A 24,757-nucleotide genomic window follows, 5' to 3' on the forward strand; every position below is an offset into this window, starting at 1 on the left:
CTCTTTCAAACGATCTAATTATCGAACCGTCCAATTAGCTTCGCAAAATAATGAATATTAATAATAACGATACGAATTTCATTACGAAAATTCGTGTCGAATTCGGTAAAACGGAATGCGCGTGAAAACGAATCACGTGAAGATACAATTGATCGAATCGTGTAACCGTTTTAAGAACTAGAACTATCTTTTATTTATTCATTTCGTTCGTTCCGCTTGAATCGAATCGAAAAACGAGCGTCCTAAAATTAAATTAAAAAGGGAAGTATTCGTCCAAGATAATTATCAAACTTGTATTTTACGCGACATTTTGAGGAAAGATAAGGATAGATCGATCGTAAATCTTTCAGTTCGCGTGCAGAGAGATTGGAAACATGCGAATCACGGCCGAGATGTTGCACATTCGAAAGATGGAGAAATAAACCGATTTTCCGCTTCGTAGTCCGTGACAAGTATTTCTCGCGATCCCATTTTACCGCGAATTATCATCCGTTAATCCCGGATTATTATCGACAAGGGCGGACCACACGAAACCTTCTTACATACGTTTCGGTAGGGACAAACGGATCAGATGTTTTATTGCCCACTCCGCTTCTATTACTTCCGTGCCACGAACAATTGCGTCTTATTAGCAGTTATTGTTTTATGAGGCGAGCAAAGTGTCGTTTCGCCTCGCTTCTTTTTCTTTCGCGCCTTCTATCCGTTACTTCGAATCTTTCTTTACGCTTTACGAAGGTGTTTATATCTCTGCGTTGTGACGACCGATTACGACGATCGGGAACGATCTCGAGATGTTTTATGCGCCTTCCCTCCTTTCTTGTGTACCTAATAATAACCGATAATGTCATTCGAATCCCTCCTCTGCGCGATATCAAATTACGTCTCGCCGATTTTTAAATCGGCTTATCTATAGTTTTTCCCTTCCGTTGCGCGAGATTCGTGTCAAGTTTACAAGGTTTATCTTATATTATCGAAATCTCTGCGTCACGTTCCGATCCCCCCCTCCATTGAATTCACGAATCATTGCCTGTCTTTCTCTCGTTGTTAGAAATTGAACCGTCTAGTATTTTAGAAAATAGAGAATTCTTGGCTCGTTCTTAATTCAATTATTACGCGAAGCTCGTTAAATCGTGGAGAAAGATCGGTCGACTTTTAATAAACCCTTCGACCCAATCTTTCGACTCGATTTTATTAGGCTTTTCTTTTTTTCTCTCCCCCTCGACGAGGAATCGTTACGTGCTTTCGTTACTCGAACGATCGTTCTGAATGGTCACACGCGTCGAAAAATGTGCAACGCGAGTTTGGAAGAGGAAGGTTAACGAGGAGGAGGGAAGAGGAACGTATTCCTTCGATTAATGCGCATCTCTCCATGTTCGAAAGATCGAACGAATCGGCGGTGATCAGGAATTGGGATACCTCGTTTGAGCCAATGAATGGTTACGTTTTGAATGGCTATAATTTGGAAATAGAAATTGCTCGATAAATAATTGGTTAAGAAATTTTGAAGGGAATGTAAGACGGTAAAGATGAATCGATTTTGTATTTTTTTTCTTTGATATATTTATGTGGAGTGGAATTTCAGGGTGGATCAACTATTCGTGGTCGGTTCTTTTACGTTGGATCGGTACCAGGTCTATTACCGTAGAGTTTCTTTCAAAGATATCTTTATAGAATTACGATTCTATAAAAATTTTGCCAAGCGATACTACTTTATTGGAAATTCCAGTTGGAAATTCTAGCGAGTACTCTAAAGGGTTTGGTAAAACCAATATTCCGAGGAACGAGGAATTCCAATAATAAAAAAAAAAAAAATAGGTACATAGGTGTCAAAGAAAAAATTTCAAAAATTAAAATAGCGACGAAGAAAGGATTACAAAAAAGAAAGAAAGAAAGGAAAATATTAGGAAAAAAATTATGGAAGGAATAAAATTCCAGCGAGAATATTAAAATATTAGCGTAGAATTTTATTAAAACAACAAAATTATAAATAAATGAAATTTTTCCTCTTTGAAATTTGGCGAAATTGCTCGTGTCTCGACGACTACTTTACTTTAGATTTTTATTTATGATCGAAGAAATAGAAATTTAGATAATAATTTTCCAAATCACGTTTCTAAATAATGTTTGCAAACGCGCAGAGAAGCTTGAATAAAATATCGTAATTTTCCATCGTTGTCGTCTCGACGCGAACAACTTTGTCACGGGGCAAAAATTCGTTAATATAATAAATCTTGAATTACGATACACTTAATTATAATCCATAAACCATATATTGTTTGATCGTTATGGTATCTCAATTGTTATCGTTTCTCCGAATGACGTTTGCACCGAAATATGCACAAACTTGTTACGCGCCAACGTGCACCGCGAGGAAGAAAGAGAGGCGGGCGAAAGACAATAAGATACCACGGACGGAAGGTTGCAGCAGAGAGGCAGTTTAAGTTTACACACGGCCGACAATTGGCAGTGGTTGTCTCGACAGACACTTGCTCGTCATCGATCGGGTCTCGTAGTTTCGATAAAATTCGAAAAAAGATTTGATATACGATTTAAAAATGCCATCTCGCTCATCGAGAGATAAGGTAAATAGGTTCTTCTTCCGTTTTAATTAAGAAAAAAATCTAAATGCGTGGATACTCGCATGACTACAATTGATAAGCTACTACTATGTGTACGTATAGATTTTGTGAAAATAGTTTGCTTATCTTGGTTGATTCTCTGACGTTAATCTGGTGTGAATCATTCGAGGAAATCGTTTTTTGAAAAAGTGAATGTAAGCCTTTTCAACGTGATTGATTTTTTTTTCTCCCCTCCCCTTTTTGTTTTATTGCCAGCGATACGAATCTCTCCTTTCGAAAATGAATACAAGATTACAATAAAAGATGGACTTTAAGAATACGTCGTAAAACTGTACTGAATATATCTTATCGTTTGGTCGCATATTCCGTGGATTAATAAATAACAAAGATAAAGAAAAACGAATACAAACAATGCACTTTTCCTTCGATAGATAATCGAGCGAAATTGTGATAATTATGCCGAAACATTTTGAAAAGACGTACATTTTGTTATCTTGGCGATAAAGAAAATCCCTTGAAATGGAGAATGCGCGGAAAAAGAAAGAATGCATTTCTTCTGAAACAAAATCCATCGAGTTGACAAACGTAGGAAATGCAATATCTTAATCGCAGTTGTACTCGATTCGTAATAAATAATCGAAGGCGAGTTGTTGGAAGATGATGGGACGATCGATTCGTTGAGAACTATCGAGTGGATAGACGAAATAATAGAAAAGTAAAAGTCCTTTCGCCGTGGAATACAGATTTTGCTTGTTGTTCTTCGCGGAAATACCGATCGATCTAAGTTCCAATTGAATATTTAATTAGAAGACAATGGAAACGCGCGGTTGGCACATCGACCTCTTTTTACATCTGCAGAAACGGTTAAGATAACATCGTAATCTAAACTTCTATCGAGAACGAACTTATTGTCGGACGGAGAGATAATTATTTCTCGATTCTACATATATATATATTTTTTTTTGTTTAAGAAGAGTATATTTATAAATATTCAAGGAGAGAGATAGAATATTGAAAGATACGGTATGAAATCTCTGAAGAGAAATGATGAAGGGTAAATATACGCATATTTTTGCAAGTTAAAAAATACCAAGAGTTGAACAATTTTACGCACCGAGAATCAAATACATAGATTATACGCTGTGATTATCCTATTATCTCAACTTAGGTTACGAATTATTTCACAATATCGTAGAATTTACTAGATATCTAAAAAAGACTCGACTTCAATCGACCCATTCATAATAATTCCATCGACGATGGAAAATTAAAGATTGGTTAGATAAGACGTTTGCACCCTTTGCTCGATATTTTTAACGATTAAAACGATCCGTGGAATCGACGAATGGACCGACACATTGGGGAATGTGTTCCCTGATGAGAGGTTGACGGAGAGGGTGGCAAATTGCAGTTTACGCGGTAGGGAAAAACGCAGGAGGGAAACTGCATCAACATTCCGTGTCTCGAGAGAAGTTGGGAGACACGAGCTATGGAAATTAAATTGAAGGTGGATCCATGTCGGGAAAGTTTGATTTATTATTCCGTGTACGGGTTTCGAACAATTTTTTCTCTCTTTCTCTCTCCTGTTTGGTTTCGTTTGGTCCTCTCTTCCATCCTCCTGTCCTCGTCTCTAATGGAAATTCTCAAGCTTCCTTTTTTTCCTTAATTTCTTTCTCCTCCACCCAGGGATTTTAATATCATCGAATTGAAATCTCTTTTTTTTTTCCTTTTTCTTTTCATTTCGTGTATTTATCGCGAGGCAAAAAAATTTCGTGGAAGGTAGTCAATATTACACGTGGCATTGACGAACGAGATTGAATGGAAACTGGCGCTATCGGATGAAAATCGGATTTTGATTGTAACAAAATCGTTTCGTCTCGTTATATTTTTCGCGTATTCACGTGCCTTCTTTGTTATCTTTTTTGCATTCCATCGGAATGCACCTCCCCCTTTTAGTTTCCATTCGCTGGCAACGAATTTACCCGAAATAGAAATTGTTGTGTCCAGCTTAAAAAAAAAAAAAAAAGAGAGAAAAATTGATTCTGGCCATCAGAGTAGCGGCTGTACATCGATCTCGATTCGAGATATTCGAATGTGGCAACGCGTTGTAGTAGCTAATCGATATCCAAAAAGGACACGGGATATTTTACACCGAGTGTTACACTGGGTCGTTAAACAAAATTCAATCTTCCTTCCTCGACTTGACGTAATTCGCGGTAATTAGCGACGTTTCGGACGTTAAAACGTTTCACGAGACGGGTTTTATTCTCGCTGGAGGATGATGGAAGGATAACGAACGAATAATAATTCCGGACGATGAAGCAGTCGCTGGAAAAAAGAGAGGGATTTTTTTCCCCTTTGTACCGGTCGAAATTTTAACATTTTTTTCGTCATCCGTTCGGAAACAGCTTGTCGAAAGAATTTCTGACACGATTCAACGTCTCTCTTCTCCACGACTGAAAAACGTTGCCGATCGACGAGAGATTGTTGTTAAAAAGCCGACCACGATCTCGAGTCGATTCACGCGAATATTCACGCGATAATTTGATAGTGGTGGATGGATAATTCAACATGAGCGATACTGGAAATTTTATTTGAATAAGAAGATTTTTTGAAAATTCCTTTTAACTCTGAAAGTCGATAAAATGATATTCGATGCGATTGGGAAGGAAATTGGATCTCCCGAAAAGAAGTCTAGCGTTTTTGATGAAGAGAGAAAATCATTGCCAGTTAATATGTGCACAGTATGCGCGCACAGTTTCGACGAACACAGTTTTTCTTGCTCCTGCTCTCCCGCTAAAAATCACCCAGCCAGAACTTATTTATTTATATACTCGCGCGAACGAAACAAAGCTCGTTTGTTACCGCGAAAGAAACGCGACTGCGTGAAAAAAGAAGAAAAAAGAAACGAAAAAAATGGTCGGTTTTAGCGAGGAAAATATCCACGGAGTGGGGAGCCAAGGGAAAGAATTATCTTTGTCCAGTCTTTTTTCCCTGGAACACACCGTGAACAATTCGTTTCGTATAATAAACACTGTGGAAAAAATCGCGTTTCGTAACATAATTTACGCGTTCACCTGTCTATCTGTTGGTTTATTTTCACCGAGTTTCACGGTCGAGGCTTTTCACTTTTCTTTTTTTCTCTTTTTTTTTCTATTTCGTTTCGACTGTTTCCTCTCAAAATTCTTTTTCCACGTTTTTTCTTCGCAATCCCAGATTCGGGAACGGGTGCGTGGAGCGAGAGGTGAGTAAGACTCGTTCGATCGATAGGATTGCACGACAATTTGCCGTGGAAGGAAAGTTCGTTTGTGCGCTTTGCGCGGCGTCGAATTCAATTCCACGGTCGTCTGGCTCATTAACGTCCCTCTTTGTCGACACGAATCTCGCTTCGTTACTTTTGCTCCGGCTCCTTCGCCCCCCCGCCGCCAAGGGTCACCACCGATGAAATTGTCGTTGTCCCATGAAAACGACTCTCTCTGTAGTCACGATCAACCGTTCGAACGAACTGTTCTCTCCAAGTTTCTGATCTCGATTTCGATTAATAATAGATAGAACAGTCGGTTATCGGCGTTGCGTATTCTTGAGCAAAGATAAACCGTTATTTTCATTGCGATATAACAATTTTTTAAATCCGTTAATGAGAAAAATAAATCTAAAAATAAGTCTAGGATAAGAAAAAAGATAGCGAGAGATAATGGGTTTTTCGATCGATTCATTATTGCATCTTTCTTTTTCTAATTGATCCTTCGATCCGACTTGCACAAATAACTCATTTAATCAACACGCCGCATCGTGTGAAGATCACTGATGAGATAATGAAACGAAAAAAAAAAAAAGATGAATAGCTGCCGCGTTTTCAACGTCCCATTGTACGAAAGCTCGTGAAAAAGTCAGCGTTACTCTTCTCGTTAGACTCTGGAACCTAGTTGAAGCCAGGAAAATGCATCTGTGCGCGCGAGAGAGAGATGATTGGCGAGAATTCTCGAAAAATTCTATTTTACTCGATTAAAATTTGCGGAGGAAAAATGATAGAAGAAATCGTTTCGAAATCGAGTGGATCTCAAGTTGTAGATCGGTTACGATTTATTCCGATCACGGATCGCGGAAGTTTCTTTTGTTTCTCGATAGAGATCTTTTGCTCCGTGATCATGAGAGCCAGGATCGGAATATAAGATCCTTTTCGAGAAATTGCGATCGTGGAAACGTGTTTAGATTTCAGCAAACCCGGAGAAACGTATAGCGCGCTCGGGTCGAAGACGACGGGGCTAGAGAAAGTTGGTGGATTTAAACGCGCATAAATCGATCCATGACCAATTCGAAGTGAAAATTCCTGTTTGACCGGAACAGCAGGTGGGCATTTTTTTTTTTTTTAAGGAATAAACGATCGAAATTAAGGCTTCGATGCTTTTCCAGGTAAATGGAATATATATTTTTCGAAAGGGAAAAAAAAAAGAATGAGCGTTTTTCCAAGCATTGCGTCAGGTCGTGGTACTCGTAGTTTATTGAAAACATCATCGATCCGTTCTATTTTCGTTTACCGCACCCCCTATCGGTCTCGCGTATCAAGTGCACCAGTGTACACGCTATAAAGAATAAACGAACGCGATACTTGGCGATGAAAACATGTGAATTTTGCGTATAACAGCCCGATCTGTTACCATTACCCAAATGGGTATGAAATAAAATATCGTAGACGCGACTTGTCACGCATCTTAGTCGAGAAATGTAAATTGTCTCGAACCTTTTTCTTCTTCTTCCTCCTCCTCCTCCTTTTCTTTTTTCCACGAGGAGAAAAGATTTCACGATGAAGTTGAAACACGATTCTTGCCATTTCGAGATGGAAGAGAACGGAGGGAATTTTGCCGTTGGAGACCATCTTCCCCTCCTCCGATGGTAACTCGAGCACAACATGTGTGTTGCAGGTGCACACCAACGCGTTCCAACGTGTCTGAAGGATGCACTCGAGTGCAGTCCGCGACCTCGCTCGCTTCGGATATTCCAGATTCGACGTGTCCCTCGATCGCCGATTAACGTATCGAAAATATTCGCGTCGGTTATTACCCCGCGAATTTTTCCCCGAAGAGATGGAATATCTGATCGAGGAGGAGTTCCTCGGGGGGGAAATTCCCGGGGAACGCCATTTCTTGGCTTATTGAATCTTAGAGGATCTTTTCTCCAATTTTCCGAGGATACTGTTTCGCCGGGCGAAACTGCGCGCGATGCGAACGAGGTAACCGATAGAATTCTCTTCTCTACGTTTCTCGAATTGTCGTTGTTCCAAGCAAAATCATTGGGAACGTGGAATTTTAATTGAAATCGATAAAAAAATTTCTGACCCGCCTAGATGGAAAATCTACGCGGAATATTTATCAAAATATTCCATTTGCAGGGATTCCATTGGAATTGCAAAGCGTGTCGGAGAAATTTCGTTGCGTTCCGCGAGCAATTGAAAAATTTTTCCAAAAGTCGAAAAAAACAAGCTCGGCGCGGAAGCAACGAAAGATACCCAACGCTTCCAATATTAGCAAATTGGCGGTACTCGTGGAAATATGTTTCGGGAAAAATGAATGGTACGTAACTCCCTTCCGTATTGTCTACCCGTGGCAAACACTCCGTCCAAAGTTTGCCCGCTTTATTATCGAATTTCACGCGGTTGTACGCGCGCGTACGCTCGCATGCACGAGCGTGAGTCACGCGTGGAGGGAAAGAACGCTCGGTCGTACCGAGGGCGAACGTACTCTCTCGAATTGTTACTTTCTGCCCTCGTGAGCGCGCGCCTGCGTCTCGATACGCGCCCACACGCACACACGCAGATCCGTCCGTCTCGACACGCGCTTGCTCCTCTCGCGTTCGTTCGTTTTAAATAAGCAGCGTGCAAAGTCTCGTCCTTCCTCTCCCCGACAGCTGCGCCCTCGAACCGCTCTCCAACGGTTTAGTCGCTCCGGCTAAACTCTTTATTAAGACCATTGTCTTCATTGCCGCTATTTTTCCTCGCCCACTCCATTTGTTTTTTTTCTTTTCTTCGCTCGCTACGCGTTTATTTGTACGTATTTAATCGACCGCGGTTTTAACAAGGCAGCTTCGTTTATGCCTTCCACTCGATATCGATTATAATCCGTGCACCGTATCGTGATGACGATCGATGACGAGGAAGATTCGCTTCGTGTTTCGTGCGTGGTTGCGTCTTGTACGTGCTTTTCCTTGCGCGTTCGTAGTCGTCTGTGTATTCATCCATGTGTGAGAGGATTCGAGTTGCGATCGCGCGTATATCCGTCACTTTCTTGTTCGTCTTGTTTGATCAAGATGTTTTCACAAATGTCTTCTTAAGACAACTTGTTTAAATAATTGGTTAGCGTGTATTTTTTTTTTTTTTTTTGCAATCGTTAAAAGCTTTCTTCGCCTTTCTACTTTTGTATTAGATGAATATGCGTGTAAAGATAGATTAATTTTATCGTGTAATTAATTCAATCGCATAATTTTGATCGTTTACGTATACACTTGATACTTTCGAGCAATATTCTTCTTCGCAAAAACTTTCGTTTCGATATTGTTAACGAATTATTAATAAACGCGTAGCGAACGGATCGCTAGTTGATTTTCGATTCGTATTTTGTTCCACATTTTTTAAAAATGGGCAAAATTTAATTACTCGAAGAATACGAATAAGTCACTTGGATAAGTTGTATCGATAATTTACGATTACTCGAAATAACAGTAGTACCAAACGGGGCCGGGATCGATACGAAAAGCGGATCAATTTATAATAACTGCGATTAAATGCTATTCGAGCGTTTAAATAAGTAACCGCTTAAAGCGAGTTTACTCGAAATTTTTAATCAATCGATTCTCCGTCACTGCCACAACTCGATATTCAACTTTTCCATTGGATTCTCCTGCTCGTTCACACAATTTCCCATTGACTCATTCGACCGCGTCTCATCTACGAATCCGCACTCTAATTCCGTTTCACACCCACGAGAACTCTCTAAATCTTCCCCACTCGCTCGCTCCTTATCTCCCCCCGTTTCCAGCCTCCTCTCCTCCGCTTATTCGCGATTTTTCGTCCCACAATCGTGCCCCGCGTGATTCCATCCTCCTTCTCCTCCTGCTCGAGGCCATTGTTTTTATCGTGTCGTTTCCTCCCTCCCCCTTTCTTTCCCACCCCTATCTCCAGACACCCAACGCGTCTTCTTCTCCCTCGCGTTTTTCTTCTCTCCACCCCCTCTCCTCCCCCGTTTCTTCCACTCCGTCTGCCGCCTCGCTTTTTTTTTCGCATGGAAAATAGAAATTTCGGGTGAATGCGCGAGAGGGAGCCGACATCCGGTTGCAGGGGATGTCCCCGTTGGCCCACCCGTTTTTATGCCCCGCCATAAATACGCCGCATCGCTCGAAACGACGTAGTTCGCGTCGCGAACGATAGACCCTGGAGGAATTGCGAACACGGCGTGGCTTTCGATCAAACTTTGCTTCCAAATTTCTCTCTCTCTCTCTCGATCGTAAATCACGCGTAATTCCAATTGTGCTCCTCGTTGCGGATCCATCTTGGATCCGAGCGCAATACATTAATTTATTGCGAATATTGAACGTATAAATTAATTCGTGACAATTTTTTGAATAATTGAGTAGTAGCTCTCGTGCAATTAATATTTACAAAAAGAATGGTTGGATAAATATTGGACGAGTTTAATTAATTCAATTTTGCTTGCATTTAGAAAAATTGTTTTAGTCGGGAGTTAAACGTATCAACGAGAGAGATCTTTAAAAGAATAACGGGAGCGCAACAAAGAACGCAATTTGACGCTTTAAGAATTAATAGGTGGGATTAGTACTTTAAAAGAGTAGTTTCTGACACGACTCTACCGTTAAAACGACCACTCCCCCGATCTCTCCACCTTTCCTTCATTCTGAAGCTAGTTCTGCTCCGTGGAGAGAGAAAGAGAGAAAAGAAAAGGTCTGGAGGATGATCCCTTTGAAACGAAGAAGAGGCTGCCGATTATTCCTGCATGCACGGATGTGAAGCCGGGGCAAATAGAGGAAAGGGAGGCGAGCGTGAAAGCGTGCACGTCGAGCTTTTCTTTCAGTCCAGGGTTCAAGTTTGTTTGAAGAACCTTGGATTTCTGGATGGCGCGCGAGCCCTGCTTTTCATCCCCCCTTTCCCTCTCTCTCTCTCCCTCTCTCTCTCTCTTGAACGAGTTAAAAAAAAGAGGGAAAACGTGGACGACATCGTGGACGCTCCTCTTTCGTCGAATCGTTCAAACGTCGGAAAAACGTAAAAAAGAGAACGCGATCGAAGGTCGACTGGACGAAGAAAGAAGAATTAAAATTTCCATGAAAGATACCTGGTTCGTTTCTCACGATTATGAGACGGCAAAAGTTAATAATTCCAGGCTCGAGTCTTACGGATGGGGAATTCATCAGCGCGAAGGAAATATCTCGAAAAGGTTTAGCCGCATTCGGGCTCATCCATTTCGCCCTTTCTTCAGCGCGCAATGCTCGATGGAGCGGAAGACATTCCCTTTTCAAAGCGGAAAAGCTAAGGATTACTCGAGAACGCATGCACGAATACCGGAACCGACCGGTAAATCGGGAAGAAAAAGATTTACGCCGACACGTGTGTACACTTTCTCCCTTGTTGACTCCCTCTTTTATTCGAAATCTAACGAAGATTTAATATTCGGTGCTTGAAAACGATTCGCGTCCCGTTTTCTCTGTGTCGTGTCGTGTCGCGGGGAATTTAACTATCTCGAGAATTTTGAAACGAAATCGATGCATAATATCGGTTGATGGCATTGATTAATCGGATAATTTTATTCTCGTCGATATGGTTTTGCATACGAAATTTCCTAGTTTTGTCGTTTTTGTATTCGTTATATGTCTAAATAAGTAGGAAAGACTTTATAAGTAAAAATATTCGAAAGGAATAGTTAATTAATGATTACAGATAGCGAACTCATAAAACTACGAATAAATACTTGATCTTTTCTTTTTTTTTTGGTTTATAATAATTTTTAGAAGCGTCAATATCTAATATTTTTCGCTTAGACTCATAGAATTTGTAATTAGAAATTATATTATATCGTTTCTCAAACGAAAAATTTTGGAAATTGAAATTGGAATGTTTAATGGACCGAGGAAGATACAAAGGGCGATAACAGAGATAATGTTATCGTTTTCCCAGAACATGGTAAACTATCTAATTGAGGCTTTCTATTCAATTTCACAGGGATTCGGTCGCTAAAATCACCTCTATCCAAGCATAAAATTGTGTTTCGTTATCTGAATGGAATCCTCGATGATTTCGTTTGCTCGAACAACCATGCTTATCTTTATGCAAGGACGCGCTAAGCCCCCATCACCCTCCACAGACGAGGGGTACGTATTAATTTCCTGCCATTGTGCGTCATGAAGAGCATGGAAAGGATAGGCGAGACGTGAATGCGAAACGCCCAACGTCGCGAACGAGCGAATCCTTCCACGAAGGATTGAAAATCCTTGAAGTAGACGCCCAAGTAGATTCCGTTTATGATCGATCTCTTATTAACTCGAAGATATTTGCTTAAAAATTTCCTCGAAACATTGACAAATCTCTGTTCGACAAAGATTCTGTCAAACTTTTCGACGAAACGAAACTTAACCGACGCCTCCTTAAATTGGTAAGAAACAAAGGCTGGAAAATGGAATTCGTTACGCCTCGTTAGGTGAATCGTCAGAAACTTCTTAACGAGCCTCCAACATTCATAGCCGCTTATTTCACTCTCACGTCGATGGCTTCGACGTTATCGGTAAAAACTTCTTCTTCGGTCCGAAGAAACCCCCGTATCCGTATCGGAGGGTCTAATGGCGATGCTTTAACGAAGAGACGCTCTAACTTGGACGAAATATTCCCGTCGAATTATAAAATAATATTTATTTCGAGCAAGAAAATTTGCTCTTTTTATTCAACGTTGTCGAGCTCGTTTGATTCGATTAGATCGTTATAAATATTTCGATCTCTCGAACCGATTGGTCGCGAGAAACGTGCCGTTCTCACGAGGCCTCGATTATGGCTCGTTGTCCATCGGCGATCAGATCTCCGTCGATCGTTGAATTCATTGGAGAATTGGTATACGAGTTCGCTCGTGTGGCGACTAGTCTCCGACGACCGTGAAAACGCGAGCGACACACAGAGGCGACTCGCTTACAGTTGGTCGACAGACGAGTGCGTCGAATCAAGCGCATTAAAGTCGCACCACGGACGACTTTCTCGACGCGAGCCATAGCCTTGTTCGGCCATTTGTAAATACACTCGTAGAACAATAACGAGCGTCGATGCTCATTCAAAAGCTCGTCCAACAGTTTATCTTCGTATTTCCCAATTTCTAAGAATAATTCTCCAAGATCTTGGAACAAATTTACGAACGTTCCTTTCCTTTTTCCTTGAGCTGTCAAGCGTCCAACATTTTCCTTTCTTCCTTTTTCGCCGATTTGTCGACATATTGAAGCCTCGGTAAAAGGAAAAAGAAAAACGAGACGCGACACCCGGATTATAACTGCTGCGTATTTCCCAATTTCTAAGAATTGTCGAGGATCTCCGAACAAATTTACCAACGTTCCTTTCCTTTTTGCAACGAGCTATCAAGCGTCCAATATTTTCTTTTATAGTACAACTTTCGTGATTTTTGGCCGATTCGTCGACATGTTGAAACCTCGGTAAAAGGAGAAAGAGAAACGCGACACCCGGATTATGATTCTTGCGTATTTTCCAATTTCTAAGAGTTGTTGAAAATTTTCAATCGTCCAATATTTTTTTTCCTTCCTTTTTTCTCGAAACTAATTAATTAACTTTATAATTTCGTTAGACCACAACTTTCGATCTCGTGATTTTTGACCGATCGAGTTATTTTCGATCGATATTTTCTTTTCTTCCTTTTTTTTCTCGAAATTGACTTTGTAATTTCGTTATAGCACAACCTTCGGCCTCGGTGATTTTTGGCCATTACCGATTTATCGATATATTGAATTATAATTGCTGTATTTTCCATTTATAATTTCTAAGAATTGTCAAAGATCTTGGAACAAATTTACTAACGTTCCTTTCCTTTTTCCAACGAATTATCAAGCGTCCAATATTTTCTTTTATAGTACAACTTTCGTGATTTTTGGCCGATTCGTGAACATGTTGAAACCTCGGTAAAAGGAGAAAGAGAAACGCGATACCCGGATTATGATTGCGTATTTTCCAATTTCTAAGAGTTGTTGAAAATTTTCAATCGTCCAATATTTTTTTTTCCTTCCTTTTTTCTCGAAACTAATTAATTAACTTTATAATTTCGTTATAGCACAACTTTCGGCCACGATGATTTTTGGCCATTGCCGATTTATCGACATATTGAATTATAATTGCTGTATTTTCCAATTATAATTTCTAAGAATTGTCAAAGATCTTCGAACAAATTTACTAACGTTCCTTTCCTTTTTCCAACGAACTATCAAGCGTCCAATATTTTCTTTTATAGTACAACTTTCGTGATTTTTATCTTTATAATTTCGTTATAGCACAACCTTCGGCCTCGGTGATTTTTGGCCGATTTGTCGGATTATAATTATTGCGTATTTTCCAATTTCTAAGAATTGTCGAAGATCTAACAAATTTACGAACGTCCCTTTCCTTTTTGCAACGAGCTATTCGATATTTTCAACCTTCGGCCTCGGTGATTTTTGGCCGTCGCTGATTTGTCGACATGTTGAAGCCTCGGTAAAAGGAGAAAGAGAAACGAGACGCGACACCAGGATTATAATTGCTCGTGAACCTTATACGGCACCACGCTTTGATCGGAATCCGGTTCCCGATCAGACTCGGCGACCTCCTCGAGAGAGAAGGTTCTAGTTTTTGCGCGCCGATTTACGTGCACCGAATTCTTATTCGGGATCAAGTTGCGCCGAAGATGCGGAGCTCGACTCTCTCTCCCTCTCGTAAAACCGTGACAGGGTTGGCCACCCTTCGCGGGAACGACCACCCATAAATTTGTCCGCCATCGTTCTTTCGCGAAAACTTGGGATCCTCTCTTTATTTTTACCTCCTTCGCCGCGATTTACGATCCTCCTCCACCTCGTTGATGATAAGCTTTTCGAACGATCCTCAACTTCCGAAAAATAAAGCTTTTTCTTTCTCTTTTTCTCGCGCAATAAGTTTGCAACGTATTCAACGTTTTTGTTGGGATATGTGTGTGTGTGTGTTCGCTAATATTTTTATTTTTAACCGTGGTTCCGTTTCTCGTTAACTTGCGCGCTTCAAGATCGAGTTTTAAATTTCTTTCTCTTTTTTTTATTTTCATCGTAGAAAATTCGAAATTTTCCAAGCGATGCAAATTTTCTTGAACATAGGACGAGGCGTGAAATTTTTTGGAAGATAAGAATCGCGAAATAATTGGAGATAACGGGTCCCGAGAGCGAGTCGTTCAGCTTCGAATAGAGGAGATGGATTATAATTAACCACTTTCGTACACGACGGCTACTGTTCTGCGGCCTTGCCCGACATTAAGTAACCGTGTCAGCTATTTATAACGAGAGAGGATTGCAATTATTGTTCCTCTTCGGTTATGAATTACGAGCTATTCTCTTCCTCGTTCCCTATATATTCTTTCGTTCAAATCGTCATTGTCCTTCTTGCTTACAAAATTTCCTACAAATTTCCTCCTCCTCCTCCTTTCAAGTCGAAATGGTCGAAATCTCTCCCACGATCAGAGATATCGAGGAAACGAAAACGCGGATGTTCGTAAGGCCGTCGATAATTAAGGGGCGGCCAATTCTGCACGCCTGTCGAGCGTACATTCGTTAATTTAATGCACAATTCATCAGCTCGATAAAGCTTTGCACGCTCCGCGAAAGCGACAATCTCGTTTTGACGTGGAATTGCGTTTCCCAGTGTAAATATTGACCGTGCAATTCAATGAACATACGCGTTCTAACGCGAAAAAACGGCAAAATACGCGAGAAACGCCATTTCAACGCCGATGTTTCGTCGATCTCGAAATCTCGATCGATAAGAAACGGTTTAAGAGCGAGTTTGAGAGAAAAAACTTAATTTGTTCGATCGATGCGGAATATCATGTACGTCAATATTGTACTTTGCATCGAGCACGTCGCTTCGCTTCCAGTTCCTTATACCCGAGGCGAGATGGCATATGCACGTGGCAGAAATTCCTCCGCGTTCAGAGTTGAATAAATTGCGTGGAAATTTCGCGGAAATCCGGAAGGAAAGAAACGTAAACTTTTTTTTCTTTGTATAAGTAAATTTTATAATCAATTTTTAATCCTCCATTCTTATTCGTTTCTTTGTTCCCTCTTCATTCATTCGATCGATAAAGAAGAGGAATCCATCCGCGAAGGGTTAACTCCTTGAAGGAGAGGATCGAGGAGAGGAAAGTTCTCTCCTTGAGCATCATCAGCCGAGGAAATAGTGATTTTATCTCGACCGGCTCGCGGTTACGTTTTCAAGTGTCCGCGAGCAATTATGCCGGCGTGCGTGCAGCGGCAACAACAACGCCATTTTAACGGTTGCAGGTGCGGTTGCGATCTGGTGGGGAGGGCGGTTGCAGTTGGCAGCTCGCCCTCGCCGACGGGAGCCAACTGCGGCCCAAGATTCGTAATTGCCGTGTTCGGAGAAGAGTTTTTCCTCCCGTTTTCGCGCGCTGCCGAAAAAAAACCCGAACGAAACCCGCAACTTTCCCAATATATCGGCCCGATCGACGTGCCGAGCAAATTTTTATCGAATTCGCTGGAGTTCTCGAGCAATTAGAAACTTTTTTTCCATTCCCCGCTCTTCTCAACTTTCGCGCCGTTGGAAATTTCATTTTTCCCCCCTTTTCTCTCTCTCTCCTTCCCTCAAAGGGAAGAAGGATCTCCTCGCTCGATGGATCGAGGCTGAAAATTTTTCCATTTCTCCAACGGGTCTGGGAATCCCGATAGGGCGAAGCCATAACCACTAGAAAATTCCACCTCTAATTTCCCGCTATTTAATACCTCGGTTTTGTTCCAGTTTCCCTCGCATTCGTCGAATAACTCGCCGCCACGGCGATTCGAAGGTATCGAAGCCTCTTCGACCAGGAGGGATCCATCCCTCTGAATAAGTGGAGATTTTTTTCCATCCACGATTATTCTCTTTTCTTTTCTTTTCTTTTTTTTTTCGTGAGTTTATCAAATGCTTTTTCCTTGAAGTATATTTTTTCTTCTTCGAAGCATCGGGATTGTAAGAACGAAGGAAGTTTCTATATTTTTCGTTTATATCTGATTGGTGTCGAGGTTGCTCGGAGTTAAAGAGGCCACGTGGCGGCCGGGCTCGTTGGAAGAAGGAAGCCGTCTTCCTTCAAATGTTTGCACGAAGCATTGGAAATTTCTCCGACATCGTTGACGATCGAAGAAGAAGAAGAAGAAGAAGAAGAGGAATTCTGCCGCGCAACTCGCATCTCGGTCAAAGCTGAAAGAGTCCATCAACCTCGCTGGGCTGTCTCTGCATGGCCTACGATATTTTTCTCTCTCTCTCTCTTGAGCACGGGCCAAATCCCGAATGGGCCGGGAAGAAGGCTGAATTAACACCCGGATAGCAATTAAAGCGACCGACATTCCGCGACGAAGCAGCCACGAGAAGGTTCTCGTTTAGAGAAGGAGCTCGTGATACGGGCAAACGACGAGGAATAAACGAGACCGAGTATGCGATTACGTCCGATGCTCAACGTAATGAGAGAAGCATTGACACGGGGAATACTTTGAATATCCCGCAGAAAAAGTTACCACGAGTATTAAATCGAGAGATATTTTTAACCGAACAGGTTATCGTAAAATCGTGTCGTTTTAATATCGTTTGCAATGTCGCAAAGAATCGAAAGAATCTGAAGTAATTTCGTCGAGAATAAAATGCAGATCCAGATCAGAAGAATTAGAAGACTGAATCGAACTGAATACCGCGCGGAAAAGAAAAATAATCTAAAAATAATTAATTTATCTAGGAGAAGAATAGAAGGAACGACGAGACTATCAAGGCTGAATAACAGACACGAGGGAAAAGAAAAGAAAGAAGAAAAACGACCTCGAAGAAGAAGCGCTTACGGGTAGAATTCTATTTTCAGTCGGTGCATTTTCTATGCATACGCAACTCCGAGGCATAATGAATGCCTCGCTTGCAACGAGATGCACTGTGGACGGTTGCAGTTACCCCGCTACGATTACAGCGCGAAATTAACTTTCCACTCGGGACATTGGTCGTTAAAGTAATTAGGGACACGAGAAAGACGAGAGGCGACCGCTAATCCTCGAAAACAGATGCAAAATGGAATTCGTTCGTCTCGGTCTTGTTCATTCCTTCACGCCTCGAACGTTCTCACGTTTCGTATGTGATAAATAAATTCTTTTTTCGGCGCGCTTTTATTTTCGAGATCCTCGAGGCGTGTGATTTTGAACGGGAAGGAGAAAGATGGTGGAAAGTTCTTCTCCTCGATTAGATTCTGTCCCTGTTTTGTTTTCTCTCTCGAATAAAGTTGGAGAGGGAGGAATAGGGTATCGATCGATGCATCGATCGATGTACACGCATACGTATACCTGGTTGAAATTGCACTACGTTGGAGATGCCGGTGACCTGTATCGGATCCGTACCCTCCTTTTCCATATCTCCTCGCGTGATTTATCGCGTTCCTTGTTAAATCTTCGACTCGAGGTAATAGATTTTCGTTTTGTTTACGGCTCGTTAAAATTTATCCTCTCGTTCTATTCGATCGGAGCTGATTTATTGTATCATATTTTATCGAAGGATAAGATAAGAGATTATTGATTCTTGAGTGGTGAGGGGAAGAATTTGAAAAATGCATCTTTTGTTAAATTGATTTCGTAAAAAATAAGCAAAATGAAATTTCGAAATGTTACTGAAACTTTGCTTGGCTAATTGACGAAATGCATTAATTATCAACCGGTATTCAATTTATCATCTTCTTCGCGTTCCTCTTATCTCCCGCTAGTGGGCTTATCACGAAGCGAGCAGGCGGTTTCGTGGTAAAACGGTCAACCAATTACCTCTGTTGTTCGCGTACATTTAAACGAGAATTTTCTTTTTAATTTCCGAACGAAGAGCTTGTTTTTCGAAACTAGAAAATGGACAATGGCGTATCTCATTTTTTACATTCATCATACATTTTCTCCGAGCCAAACTGCATCGTGTCGCATATACCATATACATTTCCTCCATCTGTTTATCGTTTACACGAAACATTTTACACGTAAATTCGAAAAGAAAAGCGTCCTTTTCGAGATGGCTAGAGATTCGTTGGGCCATCGTCGAAAGCTGCACCGTGTTACGTTTGCCATGCATTTCGTCCACATTGTCTATTGTTCGATACACGGAGGATTCATTCTCTCTTTAAATTCCAAACGAGGGGCGTTCTTTTCCGAGGAAGCCATCGTCGAAACCTGCGCCGTGTCACGTTTATTTTTTTCCCCATCTATCTATCGTTTGTTACGCGGAAGATTCTCTTTAAATTCGAAACGAAAAGCGTTTTTTTTCGAGGTGGCTAGAGAGCATGGATACCGGTTGGCACAGTCTCATTTCTAGGCCACCATCGAAAGCTGCACCGTGTTACAGGTGCACTGGTATCATGCATTTTCTCCCCCGTCGTCCCCCTTTTTTCCAACGGTTCATCCTCTTCTCGGTTATCTCTTCCTCTCTTCGCCCGTCGTCTTTTTTTTCTCTCTTTCTCTCCCTCCCTCTCCTCTTTGATCCCTCTCATTACGGCTCCTTTTGTGCCCGGATGAATGCAGCCGTGCACCGCCGCTTCCACGACAATGGAACGGGCCACTCAGAACGTCATAAATATTGAAATCGAAAGGAGTCGAAGAGGATCGTCGACCCGCCCCGCGATTAACCCGCCGTCTCCTCCTCCTCCTCCTCCTCCTTCTCGAATCTGGTTTAAACCGATGGTATTTCGGTTAATATTCATTGCGACATTACGCCGACGCCGCGTTTCTTTATTCATCCATTCTCTCAATGTTATTCCTGCATCTATTCTGAATCCATCGTATCGAAATATTAAAATCGAAATATTAAAATTCTAGCGGAGAAGGCAGATTTTTTAATTGAAGGAAAAAAAGAAAAGGAAAGAAGCACGATTATTTCTTTAAATAACGAATATTCTTACTTATAACAGGATCGAGGATTAAATATTTTTTTTCGGAATCGAATCGAAGGATATTATCAAAGGATATTATGTATCGACAAGAAGATGACACCCATCGGTAGACAAGTTTCAAGCGTCGAAAGTTACACCAACGATTCCACTAGTTACCTTACATCCTATACTTAGCCATACGCTAAACCATAATCCTTGACTCGAAATTAAGCCCCCGACAACCCTCCATTTACCACCCAAGAAGCTGTTCAAAGCTAGCAAAATACCAAGACAAATCTTGCTCCTTCTCTAACAACCGAGCAAACCGTCCCTTCTCGAAATTAATCGCGTAAACGAGCTCGTGTGCGCGTCGCATTTTACCCCTCGCGATCTGTGCAATCGATCCCTTCACCCTGCCCAATCCCACCCTCCCGCCACGCAGAATTTTCGAGGACGCTCCTCTCCGCCCTTTCCACCTTTTATTCCCACCGATCGCTTCTTCTCTTTCCCGCCTCTCTCCTTTTTTCTTCCGAATAGCAGAAGCGCGCGTGCCCGGCGCACGGAGCGAGTGTCGAGGTCGTTAATTTCTCGAGTGGTTCCGTTAGGATCCTGCAGAAGTAAGCCGTGATTCATCCGTCGCAGGTGATCTCATCGTCTCTCTCTCCTCTCTCGAGTCCGGCCAACCGGCGCGCACACGTCGCCCCCTTTTTCTCCCCCTGGCCGTTACTGTTCCCTTTCGTTTTGTCTAGGTGTTAGGGGGAAGCCCGCTTCCGCCAGAGAATAACCGCTATCCGCGGTTTCTGTTCCACGCCGGAGAAACTTTGAGTCGATACTTTCGTCCTCTTGTTCCGCGGATACTCTCCTCGGTTACTTTCGTTTCGTGGCTTTTTGGTTTCGATCGTTGCGATCGTAATTCTCTCTTTCTCTCGATCGCGTAACGATCGAAGTCCGGAAAGGATGCCGAGGATCGAAGTTTCGGTCAGAGCAAGTATTCTCGAAGAGATGCTTTGGATATAATTTATTAAGTATTAGTATATCTGAGAGTGCAGTTTTTATATATGGCAGATACGAGGAAGAAAGGGGAAGTTTCGCGTAATTCGATTTATCTTCGATGCCTTCTCTTAGACATTTAGCGATGATGTAACGTTTGGACCGTTTGGATCGTTTATTACGGAAGTGACGTAACTCTATTTTAACCTCCTTGTCTCGATTATCTTTCTGAAAGTGTATCACGCTTGCATCGCTTTCGTAACATGGATCTTTCCTTTCTTATACATGGTAATCTCGAATTCTTTTTGTTACAGTACACGTCATCGGTGCGTAGTTCCAATGAAAAACCTGTCGAGCCTCGACTCGAGCCTCGGTCCCGTTACTTCCCATCGTTACTTACATCCTTTGCCCCACGTTTCTCTTATTAATCGCTTTCAAGACTACACCTGCCTCGAATTAAAAAAGTTTCGAACAAAAAAATGTTTACGTGGAAATAACGCGCGCCTCTCCGACGTTTCAAGCATTTTTCATACCATTTGTTTATTCCGCGCACGATGGATACACCGCGGTATCCCGTCGGTACACCGATCGATCGATACACCGAGCGCATTGTATAAGTAGGAGAGCCGCGTGGGAAGCGTTAATGACTTTCTAAGCGCTTACATATTCCCGGCCGAAGGACAGAAGTGGACGGCCGCGATTACCGGAATGGCCTCGCGGTGATTTTGCCTCGTTCCAGCCGGAGAAAGCCGTATTCCACGATTCAGTCTCGTTCCTAGCCTCTGACTTATAACCGTGTTACGTGTCAGGTACCGTAATATAGCTCTTTCTCTTGCTAACTGCCTTCCCTAATCGTGGCTCGTGTTTCTAACGTGCGAGTTCATTGGTCAATTTTCCGACTAAAAATTACCGACTGAGGGTAATAGTAGAGTTTAAAAGTAGTTCGATTGAGAATCGTTAAAATAAAAGTTCGATCTTAGTTGGTAGGAAATTAAATTATACGTATTTTTTCGTCACGTCGAAATTGTGAGAGTACATAATGTTTATGTTTTTTTTTTTTAAATTAGATATCTTTTTCCCAAATCTGTAATTGAAATTGAGGACGACGATTAAGAAGCGTTACTTTAAGATGTTTTAAGAAATTCAGTTTCGATAGGAATTAAATTGCGCGTATCTTCTTGTCATCTTTTGTAATTAAAGTTGAGAAACAAAAGAAGGATGTGTATATATGGGATTACGAGGATTGAAAGTAAATATAAAAGTATTAATATTAATACTTGTATTTTTTTAATTGCGATATCGAATTTGTATTTTATTATCGTATGAATGAAGCGAGGGGAAAAAATTAGAAAGATAACGTTAAACAATGATAAACTCGGATTTATCGTCTTACGATCGTTACGCAATACTTGTAGCACTTCGTTTCGAGCTTTACAGGTTTCCTTGATACAAGTATCCCTTCTTTTTTTCTCCCTTCAGGTATCGTGCTTCCCTGTAACAGAAAACCTTGTCCCGATCTCCGGCATTCCAATTTTTTTTTTCTTTCGATAAGAAAAAAAAACAATAAATAGCAACGAAGAATAAAACTTTCAACTGAAACTTCAAAATTTACGGATATCTCCTTTGACGATTATTGTATTGGACGTGCTTCCACGTTCTAAGATCGCATTTCCTTTTCGGACAATGCACCGGAAGTGTCGACCAGGCCACTGTCCTGCAGATATCGCGTTCATCTCACCTCAAATTTTGTCGCGTATTCAACAACCGAAACGATTTCCTTCTATAACGACATTACGATCGAATCCCTTTTTCTTTTCTTTTTTTTTTTTAATAATAATCCATAATCGAAACGAATCGATCAGAAATAATTCCAAGATTAATAACGGAATAATTGAATGACGTGACAAATCGAGAAACAATTTATTTTAATCGTAACCATCGGCAGAAGATTTTTTTCTCCTTCCTCCCCCCCTAACGATTCAGGCACGAGGTTTGAATAATCTCGTTTCGCGAACGACGGTGTGCAGAGGCGGCGGAAAAATGAGACGAAAGGGGTGAAAGCTGCGTGACAAGACTAGAAGTGGAGGTGTCTTTTTTACCCGGGGAGGAAGCACTTTGTCCTCGAAAATAATGAGATGTGTGTCTAGCGGACCTTGGAAAAGCGAACCAAAGGGAAAAAAGAAAAACACGAGACGAACTCGAGTTACGAATCATCTGGATCCCCTTGAATACACTTTTTATTCTTCTTTCCTTTTCCACGTTCCTCGCGATCTCTCACAATGGTGTTTCGTTACCGGCTCGAATTTCTTCTATTTTTTTTTTTTTTGTGAATAAAAATTTGCATTATTTTATATTCGACCTTGCTTCCAACAATGTTTTCAACCAGCCAGAGAAAATCTTTTTCGCCCGTTGATAAATCGATGCGATACGTGGAAGGAAATATTCGACGAGAAGAAAATATTTCAGTTGTACCAATATTTACTGTACAGGAAGGCTAATGGATTTCTTCATTACAGTAATAGCGGACCCCTCCTTTGGGATTATCGGAAGGAAGGTTCGCATAATAAAGTGAAAAGCGGCTCGGCTGGCTCGATTTAAAAACCGCTTCATTTTCTATGCTCCTTTCTTCGATACACCACCGACCTTGATTCCTGATTGCACCGGATTCCCTCGATTAGAAATAATTTTTATCTTGGAAATGTTTATCCTTCTTCCTAAAAAAAAAGAAAAAATATTTCCACTCGACTTTTGTAATTAGATCTAAATCGTTTGAAACGTTGGATGGATCATTTTTCGCTCACGTGGCTGGATTTAAATCCTCGTGCATCGTTGCGAACCGGAAATCGACCGAACACGGGAGATCGAGGTTTTCTCGTGTTACAAAGCTTGGCTGGGGCTACGTTGCATCGAGTCAAGTGCCGCAACGAAGCAAAAATTTTCATCCGCACCCGAATAATCGGATATTTCGCGATTCGACGATGGAATTCTGTAATTATCGACGAAAAAAAGAAAGAAAAGAATCATTCCGTTATTTACTCGCGACGAATTTTCCACAATTTCCAACGTTTTCGTACGTTGATTCGTATTTGCATTTAGTTAATGCAAAAATACCCCGGCAGTCGAGAATAGCGAGGAGCACGGGTCAAAGAACTCGGTTTAGAGGAAAACCCTTTGAATAATTAAAGAAGGGCATTACAGTCAGGTGAGCGCTCGTTGCATCGGTGCAACAGACTCACTGTCGTCCAGGGTTTCGATCGATTTCCCAGTCATTGACCTCCACAACGATTATGTTAATGCCTTGTCGTAGGTTTCTATCTCTGATATTTTGCAATCGCGTCCATTTTTTTTTTTCTTTTTACTCCGTGACATTAAAATTCGCATCTTACGTGACGTAACACGTGCTTTCGCTTAAAAATTCTCGCTCCTTCCTACGAAGGAAAAGTTTTAAGACCATACGCTTATTCACGACACGTTTCAACCACTTTTCCCTTCGCATGTTTCGGCTAGCCGTGTCATCGTAACTTTCCAGATAATGGATATTTGTATCGCCAGTTGTTCTCTTTTTTTCTTCCTTTTTTTTTTCTTTTTTTTTTTTTTTTCTATACTTTTGCCTGTTCCCCATCGTTGCAACTTTCGAAAACCCGGCTTGTCTGATAAAGTGGCGCAGCTTGAAAGGGGGCCGGTGTGTAATCTGTTAAGTAAAACCGCAATGAAATTATTTTTCACCGACGAGAGGAAGCCGGGTAAACTCGAAACAAGTTCATTTTTCGTTCGTGTTCGCTTGGATAAAATTCTGCGGAAGAGGGAAATTTTCATATTTAAAGTATTATATCTATCTAAATGACTAGTAATAATGAATAAATCAAGCCAATATATTCGCCGAAAAAAAACTTCTCGGCAAACAAGAAAAAGGGTAAAAATTAGAAAAAAAGTAAACTAATAATTAACGTGTAAATTGTTATAAAAATCACGTGTGATGCAAGTTTCTTTTTACGCGCACGTAACGCATTTGCTTGGTATTTTAAAATTTGTACTCGTTGCAACTCGTTGAATGGAAAC

At 41.2% G+C, this 24,757-nt stretch overlaps 1 protein-coding gene and 1 long non-coding RNA gene across 21 annotated transcripts in view; one reads left to right on the top strand and one right to left on the bottom strand.

The window, feature by feature from the left end:
- Positions 1–24,757, top strand: part of LOC107998700 (prominin-like protein) — a 43,010-nt gene that overhangs the window by 2,822 nt on the left and 15,431 nt on the right. Inside the window, exon 1 of one of the 20 annotated variants that reach the window (XM_062084598.1) lies at positions 2,561–2,582. The exons of the other annotated variants lie outside the window; for them this stretch is intronic. The gene's annotated coding sequence lies outside the window, so the exon portion shown is untranslated. Of the gene's footprint in view, positions 1–2,560; positions 2,583–24,757 lie in introns of those variants that run through there. 20 annotated transcript variants of the gene reach the window in all.
- Positions 4,166–6,179, bottom strand: LOC133667267 (uncharacterized). The gene is made up of 2 exons (XR_009832595.1): positions 5,657–6,179; positions 4,166–5,573 (listed from the first exon to the last, which is right to left on the bottom strand). It is a non-coding gene; the product is annotated as an uncharacterized LOC133667267 (long non-coding RNA).

This window comes from Apis cerana, linkage group LG14 (assembly GCF_029169275.1).
Source record: "Apis cerana isolate GH-2021 linkage group LG14, AcerK_1.0, whole genome shotgun sequence".
In the NCBI taxonomy this organism is placed as follows: domain Eukaryota; kingdom Metazoa; phylum Arthropoda; class Insecta; order Hymenoptera; family Apidae; genus Apis; species Apis cerana.